This window comes from Dermacentor albipictus, chromosome 1 (genome assembly GCF_038994185.2).
Source record: "Dermacentor albipictus isolate Rhodes 1998 colony chromosome 1, USDA_Dalb.pri_finalv2, whole genome shotgun sequence".
Classification (NCBI taxonomy): Eukaryota; Metazoa; Arthropoda; class Arachnida; order Ixodida; family Ixodidae; genus Dermacentor; species Dermacentor albipictus.
Window position 1 is genome coordinate 227276680 of NC_091821.1, and position 13705 is coordinate 227290384.

The window sequence follows — 13705 nt, forward strand, 5'->3', positions numbered from 1 at the left end:
GAACGCGTCATTTCGTTTCGCTGTTTCGGACTATCGTCATCATTCTGAGATGCATTCTGTCCTTCCCTTACAGTTTCTTTGGGAAGGGACTCGTCGTCCCGAAACTCGCGACGCGTGATTTCCTTCCGTTCGTCGGGCTTCCCGTAAAACCCATCTCTTCTATCTGCTTTTTCTATGCGCACTGCCTTGCTGTGTAAGCTGCGGCGGGTGTAATACTCTTCCGCTAACTCTGCTGCCTTGTTTAGCTTAACCTCCTTTAGCCTATCTTGCAGCCAGAGCCGGACATCCTCATCAATGCAACGGTAGAACTGCTCCAACGCGATGCATTCGACAATTTTGTTGCGGTCGTCGTAAACCTCTTCGCCCTTCAGCCATTCCACCAGGTCGACTTTTAGACGAAACGCGAAGTCAACATTCGACTCCTTGCCCTTTTTTGCATACCGGAACCTCTGCAGGAAAGCTTCGGGCGACAATTTGTACTTCCGCAGTAGCGCTTCCTTCACATCACTGTAGCTCTCAAACGCCTCTTTCGATAAGCAAGTTATTACGTCTGATGCCTCCCCAGGAAGCAAGGCTAACAGATTCTGTGCCCAAAGGGATCGCTCAATGCTATTCCGTTCACACACGTGCTCAAATTTCACGAGGTATTTGGCCATATCCTCTCCGACGACAAAGGGTGGAAGTTGATCGCGTATTCTTGGAACATTAGAAGTGAGACTAGGCGCCGGCGAGTTATTTCGGATCTCCAACTCTTTCATTTTAAGCTCGTGCTCACGTCGCTCCCTCTCTCTCCTTTCCTCCCTTTCCTCCTCGCGAAGTTCCTTTTCCTCCTCGCGACGTTGCTGTTCTCTCCTTTCCTGCTCGCAACGTTCCTTCTCCTCCCTTTCCCGACGTTCATTGATACCCGCCAAGGCCTCTGCGGCTTCCTCAGCCGTTACGTCCCCAGTCCTCATGACCTCAAGGATCGCATTCTTTCTTTTGGTTGAGCCCAACTCAATGCCCAACTCCTCACAAATTTCGAGAAGTTCCTTCACCTTGTACTTCTCCATCGTTCACACTGTCCTCCTGCTGTTTACCCTTTTTGAATATACCTGCCGTACGCTACTATAACACTACTAGTAAGACATATGCAAGTATTTCACACACTGCCCTGTTTACCCTCTCAGCATCCCCTGGTTTTCAAAACACTCTTACTAGGCTTGAAACACACAAGGTTAAACACAATGCAACACCAAGTCAATCCCTGAGCTACTATAACCTGTGTCAGAGAAAGTCTGGTGTTTGAGGTAAACTTCAGGCACTCACCGCGCCGAGGTAGCTGATGCCGGTCAATCCCGTAGCTGCCATCCAGTGTTACGACATCCAACCGGTGCCGCCAGTGTTACGAACTTGTACCGCTGCACCACGATTACGGCTTTGTGGTCCCGTAGCGCTCGTCACCCGTTTCGTGACAGAGCGTTGGTAGCGAAGACTCCGAGCCTGGCGTCGATGAGAATAACAAAAGGGACTTTATACATTATATACAGGTTATCATACAGGACATGAACGGGTCGGCACTGGGGCCGAGTGCCCACAACAAACGCGACTGTTCTCGCACGACGACGTCCGGCGAAAACGCGTGACACATCTCACCCCAGTCGGGAGCGACACTCTCTCCCGGTGGGTTGGCGGATCCTGTTTTTCAGGCAGCGCGTTGCTGCTTTTATAATCCCCGAGCACCATTGTCACTCAAACGGCCCAATACAAAGTCAGCACACGACGGTCGTCCGAGGGGTCCAACCAGCGACCGCGCTGGCCACCCGGTTCAAAGTTCGCGCGCGCGGTGACCTCCAGGCAAAGGGAGGTGCGGCGCCGGGCTGTCTGGCACACGCTGACATGTCCAAACTTGCGGCTCGCCGAGGCTTCTCCCGCGCGCTGCCTGACCTCTCAGCATCTTGACTTGTGAAGGGAGAATTAGGGCGCTCGCAGGATAGATTCTGCATCTTGCAGATTCGGAATCCGGGCTTGTGGTAATGGCACAACAGCACGTCGTTAATTTTCTCTATCGGAACAAATCCCACGGGATTTTCAAGGATTACAAGGAGCTCACGGGTATTCAAGTAGTTTCAAGGGCCCTTGAACTTGTACTGTCAATATCAAGGATATTCAAGGGTTTCAAGGGGCTGTGCGAACCCTGCAGACGACGTTGTTCATACGGCGCGTGTCGGGCAGTAATTAATCGTGTGCATCTGTGCTAGTGGCGTAATAGCGCACACACACACACACACACACACACACACACACACACACACACACACACACACACACACACACACACACACACACACACACACACACACACACACACACACACACACACACACACACGCACGCACGCACGCACGCACGCACGCACGCACGCACGCACGCACACACACACACACACACACACACACACATTTAGTATCGCCGGCTACAGACACACGCACGCACATACACACGCACACACACACACGCACGCACATACACACACACACATTTAGTATCGCCGGCTACAGACAACATCGAAGACCACAACGTGTTGGAAAATCAAGGCTGCCGTGACACCAGCTGACACCAATGCTATAAGCTTGCACACGACACAGCAGCTGTCAATTAACCGTTCAACAGAACGCAGTGCCACACCGTTGCGCTGCGCCCACCCGTTGTCCCCATCTTCTCTTACCGCATTGCTGATGAGTTTCTACAAAAAGAAAAAGCACATCATGATTCGTACTACCATTAAGGCACAGGTGAAAAGCATTTCCTATTTAGCAAGTATGTAGCACGCGGTGTGTTGTTTAGGGAATATCGGTACTTTCCCAGTTGTGAAAGTAAGCACGTCGAAGAAGATGTACAGCCGTGCACAACAGTTTTCGTAGCAAGGATTAAGAGAAAAGCTTACATTTTCCCGCGTTTTTGGCACTGGACCTGGAACTCAGAAGTGCAGCGTGATGGTCGCACACTGGACATTTTACTTCTATCGAAGGTACTCTATCAAAAATTTTTTTTTTGTTATTATTAGAAAGGATCACGCCTGAACGCGGCTATGGTGATTGGCCGGTAGTGAACGGCACCTTCTTGCCACATTCTGCATCGTCGCAGTGATGAGATAGTTAGCGTCGGGTATGAATAATGGCAAGAGAACAGGTGCCCCATTATTTAATATGTTTCTCGCAGATTCATTAAAAATTCATTTAAATTATGGGGTTTTAGGTGCCAAAACCACCTTCTGATTATGAGGCAAGCCGCAGTGGAGGACTCCGGAAATTTCGACCACCTGGGGTTCTTTAACGTGCACCTAAATCTAAGTATACACGGGTGTTTTCGCCCTTGGCTCCATCGAAATGAGGCCACCGTGGCCAGGATTCGATCCCGCGACCTCGTGCTCAGCAGCCTAACACCATAGCCACTGAGCAACCACGGCGGGTTCGCAGATTCATCTGCAAGGACGTTTAGGTGCAGTCATCAGTGTCCAAGTATTCACTGGTAGAGAATACCGTGACCTCTTACTCCCTCAAGGGTGAGTGGCTCCACTACTCCAAAAGCCAGAAAATAGTGAGTGAGCATTCAATTACTCATTCAAGCATTTGCAGGGCCCGCTTTGGATCACTAACTACAGTCCGTGCTTGAGGTAGGTAGTTAGAACTGAATCGAATAGCCTCTCGAATCACGATAAGTCCATTAGCTATTGATGTCATTTTGTGACTCGGGCGATACCTTCAATCGATGCCAACAGTCGGGTGCAGCTGAGGCGTACAAAGTGACAGAGCCGTTAGCGTAGATGTGCGTGATGTTCCCATATTCTCCCCATATATGCCCAAGAAGAAGTTGCTTGATGCCTAAGTTGGCAACATACAAGTGTTGTACATTGCCGAGATAGAAAGGGTCACAACAAAGGTGTCGACATCAGCCAAGGTGGTGCATCTGTAAGGCAGGAAGCCATGGCGCAATGAATTATTCGTGACATCTCACGGCTCCTTAAAACTGCTGTCCGCGCATTAGTAAAGAAGTGTGGCTGGAGAGCGGCGTTTCTGTCAAATTCGAATAAAACCAGGAAGTGGTATTTAAGGCACGTACCCACGCGTCGTAGCGGCACGGGTTCTTTGAACCGTGGCATAGGCCCAATGACAATGTTATACACCCAAGCATTTACGAAGCATCAGTGCTTGCATGGTTTTCGGTGTGCGCGAAGGAGGAACGGCTCTTGTTTAATTTATAGGGTTTTCAGGTTATACCTTATATAGCAAGTACACAATTGCTTCAGACAGTGCTTCTGTGGATCTGGTGTCGTGCATGCGACGAATAAAAGTACTTGTGCAAAATCGCTTAAACGTGATACGCATAGCAATCCGTTTTCGCCACCACAGTTAGTGACAATGTCCAGGACCCTTGCGGTGCTTTACGTAAGGTATGTACAGCGCTGCTTGAAGCACTTTGCATGTATTCGCGCGCTTCCTTTACGCTGGGAAAACACTTTTATGCAGCACGTTTTGACCAACAGAAAGCTGTATCCGAGTTTATCATTTTTCTCCACAATTGTCTCATTGACACTTTTCACCTAATTATAATATTTGAGAGATTGATTAATTAATTAAGAATAATTATCTAATTAGGCGGAATGAACAAAATAATTTGAGTATCTCCAAGCGACGGCAAACAATATTACCTTGGTTCTATCCAGCTACGTGGCATTCGCATATTTTAAAACTCTGGCTAAAGTTAGCTGGGACACCCTGTACATATAGTATAAAGACCACGATTTTTCAAGGGTGCCAAGTATAACTTCGTGGAGAACGTTACCGTATATGCACCTTTGATGTCTAAGAAGGCTGCTTCTACTGCTCGCCGACGCCATCTATTGCTCAATGGTGGACGTCAGGTCAATGGCGTTGGTTACGGAAGATCGCTGCGTCGTAAACGAGTCATCTGCTTAGTGCACGTAAGGCAAACATGGTCATATTGCTACACAGTTTTCCAAATAGACCTTGAGTAATAAATGCAAATGTGTTGTCCTGATCTGCCTTTACTTACTATATATGGTTAAATACGGCCGCACATACGAATGCTGCATGAATTCCGAGCCAACAAGCGGATAGTCTTCTCACAGGCTTTGAGAGGTAATTGAAGCTGTTAAAACACTGAGTAAAAGGGGTCAAAGAAGCCTATCGGCACAAGTCATTGCACCGTTATTTCATGCTGAACAATGACAGTGATAGACTTCGGGTTGCTGTTCTCGTTACCAAATACATAGTCATGGATATAAATAGCCTTACGCAAAAACTATGTAAATGTCCTTAAATGCAAGTAAGAGATATGAATACGTAAACAAGGTGCGAAAACATTACATTAAACGGATAGTTCTTGTGAAAACGGGGGACCGAAGCTTCTTTTAGGTGAAGGTAGGACACACCATCAACAAACCTCAGAAACGGGACTGTCCCAGCTAACTCTGGCCGCCCTAAGCCGACTTGTGCTTTCCACTTACTTTCAAACTTTCAAACCGACTTCTGCTTAATAGAGGCAGTAAGTTCAATGCAGTTAAGCAGCCAGCACGCTTCTATACGTCCGGGTCATCAACATCAGCGAGGCGCACCTGAACAACGCTGGGCACTGATATACTACGTAAGCTCGCGTACGGAAAGTCGGCCATTTTTAAGACCGGCTTGTTCCTTCATTTCACTGCTTCGGAGTAAAACTGAAATCGTTACGTGTGAAGTGGACAAGGAGCAGGGGTGGGAGTGATTTCTGTTCCGCGCCACATGTGCAACGCAGTCGAGCGCGGACGAGTGGCGATCGAAGCAGCGGAACCAAGGCCGGACAGCGGCCGGCGCCTATCGGTGCTATACATAGCGTCCAGCGGAAGGGTGGCGATGCCATAAATTGGGGCCCTTTATCCGGGGTCTTGTTTAAAAGCACATCATTCAGGGCTCCGGTCGGCTCCGCACAGTCCTCTGACGTCAATGAGCGCCGGGAGAAGCACCTTGCCGCACAAGACACAACTCAGGGCTCACGGAGCCCCAGCCGGCTCCCTTCATCGCAAACGGCTTCGTCAACAAACACCAAGGCCCGAAATACACGTTCGACGCGCGCTCACTGGCATGCTTACTTGAACCGCGCCCAGCTCTACTGCTGGTTAGGCCACCAGACAGCTTCTTATAAAGCAACAAGTAGTCCCAGGGGCCAGAGGTCACCGCACAGCGCCGACCGTTTCTCCCAGCCGGGAGTGTGGACCGAGCCCACGTCGCATAGTTGCCACTTTGACATAACACGAACTCGCGTCGAGGACCGCAGTACCTGAATATTGACGCAATCTTCCACGCCCTATGCTGTCCACGGCGCAAAAAGCGGGGGACGCGTTCCATTGGTGCGACGCGATGCGGCGTGGGCATCATCTGTTCACCGTCAGACGACTTTAATCGCAGCACAGCAGCACACTGAAACCACCATCCTTGACTGCTCAAGTACAAGTTTAACGTCGTATTGATATATAGAAATGCTTCTGGCACATGATCGTGATCATGCTGTTGGAACACAAGTCATCATCATCATCACGGTACTGAGAAACGCATGCAAAGCAGCAGTCATGCGAACGCGTCTTGCGGTGGAAATAATGCGTCTGCGTAACCGTTGTTTTACATCTCTCATCTAATATATGCACTCGTCCAACAGAGGTCACTCCAGTACAAGTTGCCTCCCCGATGTCTGCAAGTCGTCAAACAATAGAGTATGTGTCGTCTTCACCGGCGCTTTTTCCCGAGGATCCTGCAGCACGCGGCAACTCCGCACATGCGACTCGTGTTCGCCAGCCGGCGCCTTGGCGGCAGCGATCGGTCCCTGTGGTGGAACGTGTCGTGTAGCCAAGGCGAAGAACCCCTTCTCCGCCCAGGCAACTCTTCCATAGCTGCACTGCACTCTATAAGCACAGCACCGTTTTACTGAGGACTCTTTTCGCCCTCTTATATTCACACCATGCAATAAACGTTGTTTTGCGTCGTTACTCCGAGCCCCGTCCCTGCCATGACATGCGTAACCATTTCACTTTTAGCCAAATTTCGCCTCGTGCTTCTGTCTCGGTCTAAACCTACCTGGGGAGCCATTGAGCCACGCATAACGGCCTAGGCATGGGCGACGAGGCTAAGGTTAAGCATTTACGCTGTCTGGCAAGATAGCAATTACCACCATGCTTCTAGGAAGGTGCCACTAACGTGTACACATCCCGTCTACTGTAAGAACCCGCTTTGAACCGTCCTGCAAACAAGTATGAATCTTTTAAATTGTTTTCGCGCAATTATCCTTGGGCACTTATATAGTGCCCAAGGATAAAGACGACCTACACGATCCGAAGTGTAGTCGAGTACCTTTCCCACCAAAGGTATGGGCGCATCGACGGTCCCAGGGCTGTCGTGAAGTATACACAATATATATATATATATATATATATATATATATAGTCATATAATGAGAAGCCAACACTGACACCAAGTACAACATAGGGGAAATTGCATGAGCTTAATAAATGAAATCAAGTAATGATAAATTAATGGAAATTAAAGTGGATGAAAAAACAACTTGCCGCAGGTGGGAACCGAACCCACAACCTTCGCATGTCGCGTGCGATGTTCTACCAATTGAGCTACCGCGGCGGCGTTTCCCCATCCACTTTCTTGGGTATTTATGTGTACTAGTAGAACCCTGGGAGTGTTAGCCAGCGCCCCCACTCACAAACCTTGGCGGCGGACGTGGAACGTCTTTTTTGCCGCAGGCGTCACGAGAACGTGATCTTTTTCGGGTGAAGGCAACTGGTCAATAAACCCACATATGCTACCTGAAGGCATCAATGTTGCCGGATTCGAGACCCTCGTTATGTAATAAACGAGAAGAAAAGGGGTTAACCGAGGGACCCGATAATTATTAGTCATATAATGAGAAGCCAACAAACACTGACACCAAGTACAACATAGGGGAAATTGCATGAGCTTAATAAATGAAATCAAGTAATGATAAATTAATGGAAATTAAAGTGGATGAAAAAACAACTTGCCGCAGGTGGGAACCGAACCCACAACCTTCGCATGTCGCGTGCGATGCTCTACCAATTGAGCTACCGCGGCGGCGTTTCCCCATCCACTTTCTTGGGTATTTATGTGTACTAGTAGAACCCTGGGAGTGTTAGCCAGCGCCCCCACTCACAAACCTTGGCGGCGGACGTGGAACGTCTTTTTTGCCGCAGGCGTCACGAGAACGTGATCTTTTTCGGGTGAATGACTAATAATTATCGGGTCCCTCGGTTAACCCCTTTTCTTCTCGTTTATATATATATATATATATATATATATATATATATTCTAAGGGTGAAGTTATCCCAAACTGCTGTCCATTTTCGGCATAGTTCAGCATAGTTCAGCTTCTACTTGGGCATCTATTTATAAATTTCTACATCCAAACGTACGCCGTGGGAAAGAAAGTCGAGACACAACTTCTCAATGAAGACGCCAAATTCAAGCAAGGCTGAGTAAAACTGGTGGCAATTTTCTTTTTTACTGCTGCCTGCATGGTGTCCAACGCTGACGTATTAAAGACGATGCTGTTGTGTCAGGGTAGCGAAAAAAGTTCAGCGACGATTACGCTACTCCCTAATGCGAAATTTTAAAGGGCCCCTGAAACGGCTCGGACAAATTTTGTAGACACGTAGGGTACAGCTAAGGTTAATCATTCGCACAATTTGTGTGAAGCGTCTCATATTAAGAGAGCTACGGACGATTGCAAGTTACACTGCTCCATAGTCATGCATTTTCTCCTCAACTCGTTCGCCGAGTGATCGGGACTAAGCTCCACCTTCATTGGCTCTGCGTCATGATGGCACGTCGTGTCGACTTCCGGTTCTCTAGGAGCGAGCGCGCGAAGCCTCTCCAAATTCTCCGCCAGCCGCTTGACAGTCGACCCCAAGCGAGAGCCATCAAAGCAGCGTGCGTTACGAGCATTCTGTCGTAGCGCCGAACGTGTCTGGTATTCCGGTAATCACAACCGAGCTGTGTATTTCGACAGATGGCTGGATGCATAAACTCAAGCTAATGAAGGAACTTTAACGTAGACGTACGTGAGCGGTCTGATCGGTCTGCACGATCCAGCCACTTGTTGGCGCAGAGCTTAACCAGCCAAACAAAGCGCTAATATTGCTCTAACCAAGTGTAAAACATTTTAAACTATTACAAAATGAACGTGTAGATGATTACACTCCTCTAAAAATGTACACAATCAGCAAAGAATACATTTCGTTACTGCTACTGTGTATGATTGAGCTCTGTGCCACCAGGTGGCTGCACCATGCAGGCCATTCACATTTGCGATTCTGCTCATCCCGTTAAACGGCACGTTCAAACGGCCAGGCCCTGTCCCCTTGCGCTTGCGTTTACCCGAACACCAGACTCACGAAACGCTATGGGGCTCTTGCGCTACCCAGGAGGCGCTGCGAAAATGGTGCTAAAAAGCGCCCTCTGTCCTGAACTGGGTAGTACCAAGCTCGGTCGTCTGCTTCGGAAAGCACGTTTACAATATGGGCCCGCCACTTTCGGTTTTGTTGTACCACGGCTTACAGCGAATATCGGGCGCCGAAGATTTTTTCAAGGGTGGCACGCTGCGTAAAGGCAATAAATTATGCAACGCCGAATACGTGTACGCCGTTCCAGAAATAAGCGGCGAAGTTTTAGCGGGGTGTCAATCGCAAGTGAAGCGAGTCGCGTACGAAGTTAACTTCAGGTAAGATTTGCACGCTGCTAGGTTCAGGCGCGCAAACGCGAGGAAATGCTTGCTATAAATGAATTCACAGCAGCGATAAGCAGACATGTGTACGGAACTGCTCTAGCGCACGACGGTACGCACCGCGACGGCAGCGGTCTTTCAGCATGCCGCGATGCACGAACTGCTCGAGCACACGATCGTACACGCTGCGACGGCCCCGTTCTTTCGGCATGCCGCGAAACGGCGGGCCTCCTGCAATCTTTGTTGATTGCATGCCGCTAGACAAGTAGTTATGCCTGCACTGTAGTAGCGGCCATCTGTCCCTTTAGCAACTGATAAATAAGTGATGAATGCATACGAGCTCCCAGTAACGTACGTAGGAATCGCGCTGCAGCGCGAGCTCGTGCGCTGCTCGCTTGATGTAGCTTTTAATGACAGCGCTCGAACATCGATGTACTGCAACCAATACTGCCTTGCTTCGCTGCCTCAATGTGCTGGCTTGAGGTCAAGGATGAGCACATTTAACTCTTTAACCTGTGCTGCTCGTAGTGGTGTAGTAAACTGTCACCGAATCAGCCCGACCATTTGTGGTCATTTGTGCACACACCTGGACACTTCACCACTTCATTCACCCCAGTCGAACTGTTAATTCTCGCTGTGGCCGGGTCTCGAATCGTGGATCTCCAGCCATGCCTGCTGCTATGTCGGTCTGCCACCGGGTCTGTAGGTGCAAAAGACTGAATTTTATAACACAGATAATCAAGCAAGCTTCAAGACAGGCGAAGCAGTCAACATGGCGCGAAGTTTCGCTTAATTACCCAGCGCGACGAACTGCAGATATCCAGCGCGCCCGACGCTCCGCTTCGTGAGGCCTTGAAAGAAAACGGTAGAATCTGATGTTGGGATTCAGGCCTTCTTGTTCATGGCAGCCCACGACGAAGTAACGACGGTGACGTTTTTTCGAGGCTGAGCTAGGTCTCTCCACATCGGCGTCGCCGATTCCTTCTGCTTCCAGCATTACGTCTCACGGAGAGTCCGTTTTCGTTAAACTATAGGCTGCGGCTAGCTCGCAGCGTGGTCAGCGTGGTCTGTGAGAAGTGACGAGCCCTTCCACACTCGCAACAGGGCCGAAAAAAGTGCGAATCGACGCAAAACTCGGCTAGAAACGTGCTTCGCCACAGCCAGGGTTCAATACTACCCAAGCCGGTACTACCCAGATGACGTTTCGCACGCCGCCACCAGGCGCCGCTACTATACCTCAAACTCCAGCGCAAGACGCCCATTGCGGTAGTAATTCTCCATTGTAAAGTGACGGCCGCAAACGCGCAAATCCTGGCGCCGATAGGATGGCGGCAGTCCGATGCGCTGCAACCAGTACGCTCGTCTGCTGCCTTGCAGAGGGACACGATGTCGCAGCTTGACATATTGCCAGTAGCTATGTTTGCGGCCCACAACGCAACAAATTCGAATCATGGTGCTCGCGAAAAAACTGAGACCGACTCGGACCGCGGAGCTCTTGTCAAAATGGAGCACGTTGTAATACAAGCAGACGACGCTTGCTGTGTGCCGGAAGTGCTTAAGTGTAGTGAGAAATTGTACTTGCGCATTCTCTTTGTGTTACTCTTTTTATAGAAACAAATTAACATTCCAACTATTGCGAACATCATTTGTTCACCATAAAGGTGGAAAAATTATCGATGACGCGTCCTGGGCAGCCAATCGGATAGCTCGCCCTACTGACGTCAATTGGGTGATTGACGTCATATGTGTAGGGGCGGCTGAAAATTCCGCCGAGCAGTGTGCTGCGATCGGCGGCAATGTAGGTTTTTAAAACATCATAATAAATTACACGCTTTACGCGGAGCACTTAGATGCGTCAATTAATGATCAGAAGGACCTACTCTAACGACTCGGTACGTTTGTACAAAATCGTCAAAATCGTTTCAGGGTCCCTTTAAGCAGCTCCATACGTGTTTTCATTTCGCGATTGGCTGGCGTGGACAATTGGTCTCGTGCGGCACGTTGCCAACGGAACGAAGTGTGGCGCCACTGCCCCGCCAATCTGGAGATTGCGAGAGCTAGCGCTTGGGGCCAGCGCGTGGGTGACGCGTGGGTGCGATTCACAGAAGCCGCCGCCGACAAACCTCGCAGACGACGCGCGCTACTCTGGCGCTATCTCGTAGCCATCGTCGCCGCACTACGCCCTTCTTCTCACGCTTTCACCGTACCCCCTCCGCTTTACGCCTCATGGTTCCTCTGCACCCTCTCCGCTTTCCTCCTCGCGTTCTCTCTCACCGCTTTTTTTATCACCCATCGCGTGCCGCGTTCGCTCTTTCGCTGTGCTCGTTCGCTTGGTTACGCCGACGCTCACCGCAGGAACAGGCGCCTAAAGCCTACACCACACGTACGCTTGCGGACGTGTGGTGAATAAATGAAAAATGAATAAAAAGATTAAGTGAACTTCATTCCAAGCTCGCACCACCGAGCAACCTTCGGTAATTGTCGATACATTCGCGTGCCTGCAAGAGTGGTTAACTTAGATTATTTCTTTAACGTAAGAAAGTTTGATTCAGCCACTGAGTTAAAATGCACACCATAGCTGTGTGCGTTTTTATGGCTGTAAAAATCGTTATACACACAAAAAAAACACTCCTTCCTACAAAGTGCATTTACAAATTAATGAACGGCGTATGGTAACATGTGAACTGATTAATATTACGAGCTTTAACGTCCTGAAACTGCGCCCGTAGGTTCAGGTATGCCATAGTTGATGGCTCCGGGGGTTAATTTCGACCGCCTAGGTTATACACCCAAAGAGCAATACAAAAGGTTTTCTTTTTTCTTTGCTAATACTATCAGCATTCTTTGGGAACTTCGTCCAGTTTGTGGTATGTCTCTATGTATATCCACGCCCAATCTCATTCCTGCCAACTTGGGTCACTAGGTAGTCCATGGTCAATGTGTGGAGCACCGGGCTGCTGTGCTGGGGGAACCAGGTTCAAAACCAATCGTACAAGCTTGCGTCAGTAGGTATGTAACTCTGGGTATCCGGTGCTCTTCAATTAACCTTTTTGACACCAAGTTGGGTAACTGGGTAGGTATGTGCCTCTGTGTATCTACCCCTCATCAATGGATCTCTTTGACGCCAACTTGGGTCAGACGGTATTTGGCACAGGGTAGGAGCCACTCTTCAATAAACCTCTCCGACACCAAATTAGGTCACTGGGTATACGTCCCTGGGCATCTGCCACCTTTCATAATAATCATTATATAAAACATGTCATCCACAATTACCCATCAACCATAATATACACTGTGAATAGCATTAAAGTTGACAATCATCTCTACAAGATGGATGCACAGGCAATTTCTTTTGCATTTTACATGCGCACACACACATGTGCACGTTTCCTAGCAGCTTCCCCTTCGCACTGCCCTTGTTTTGCCACTTCAGCAAGATGTGTAGAAGCCTATACGTCAGCAAAATAAATGGAGCTCACTCAGACTCATTCAAAAATTATATTTTTTGCTTAGGGACCCCCTTACTTGGACTCAGACTTGCCCAAAATTCTGCTCAGCCGGGATCACTCAGACTCGCTCCCCAGAATCAGACTCGGACAAGTCCACTTGGCCTACAGGCTATCATTAACCCAGGCTTTACCGTGAATTCAACAAATCAAATTTTGATGCACTCAAACCAAAGTAAGAAACCGTTTTTGCATTCTGCCTTCGTTGAAATGTGCCTACCACTACCAGAAATTCGACCCGCAATCTTGTGCTCGGCAGTAGAATGTCACAGCAGCTGAGTCGTCACATGCCTTCTTGGTCCTTTCAAGCTTATTAGCACTTCCAGACTTGCGCAGAAAAACACATGTGCAGTATGCCTGCATAATAACCTCTTAAACATGCAACAATTTATGCAAGCTTCGGTATCGTGACATGGTGA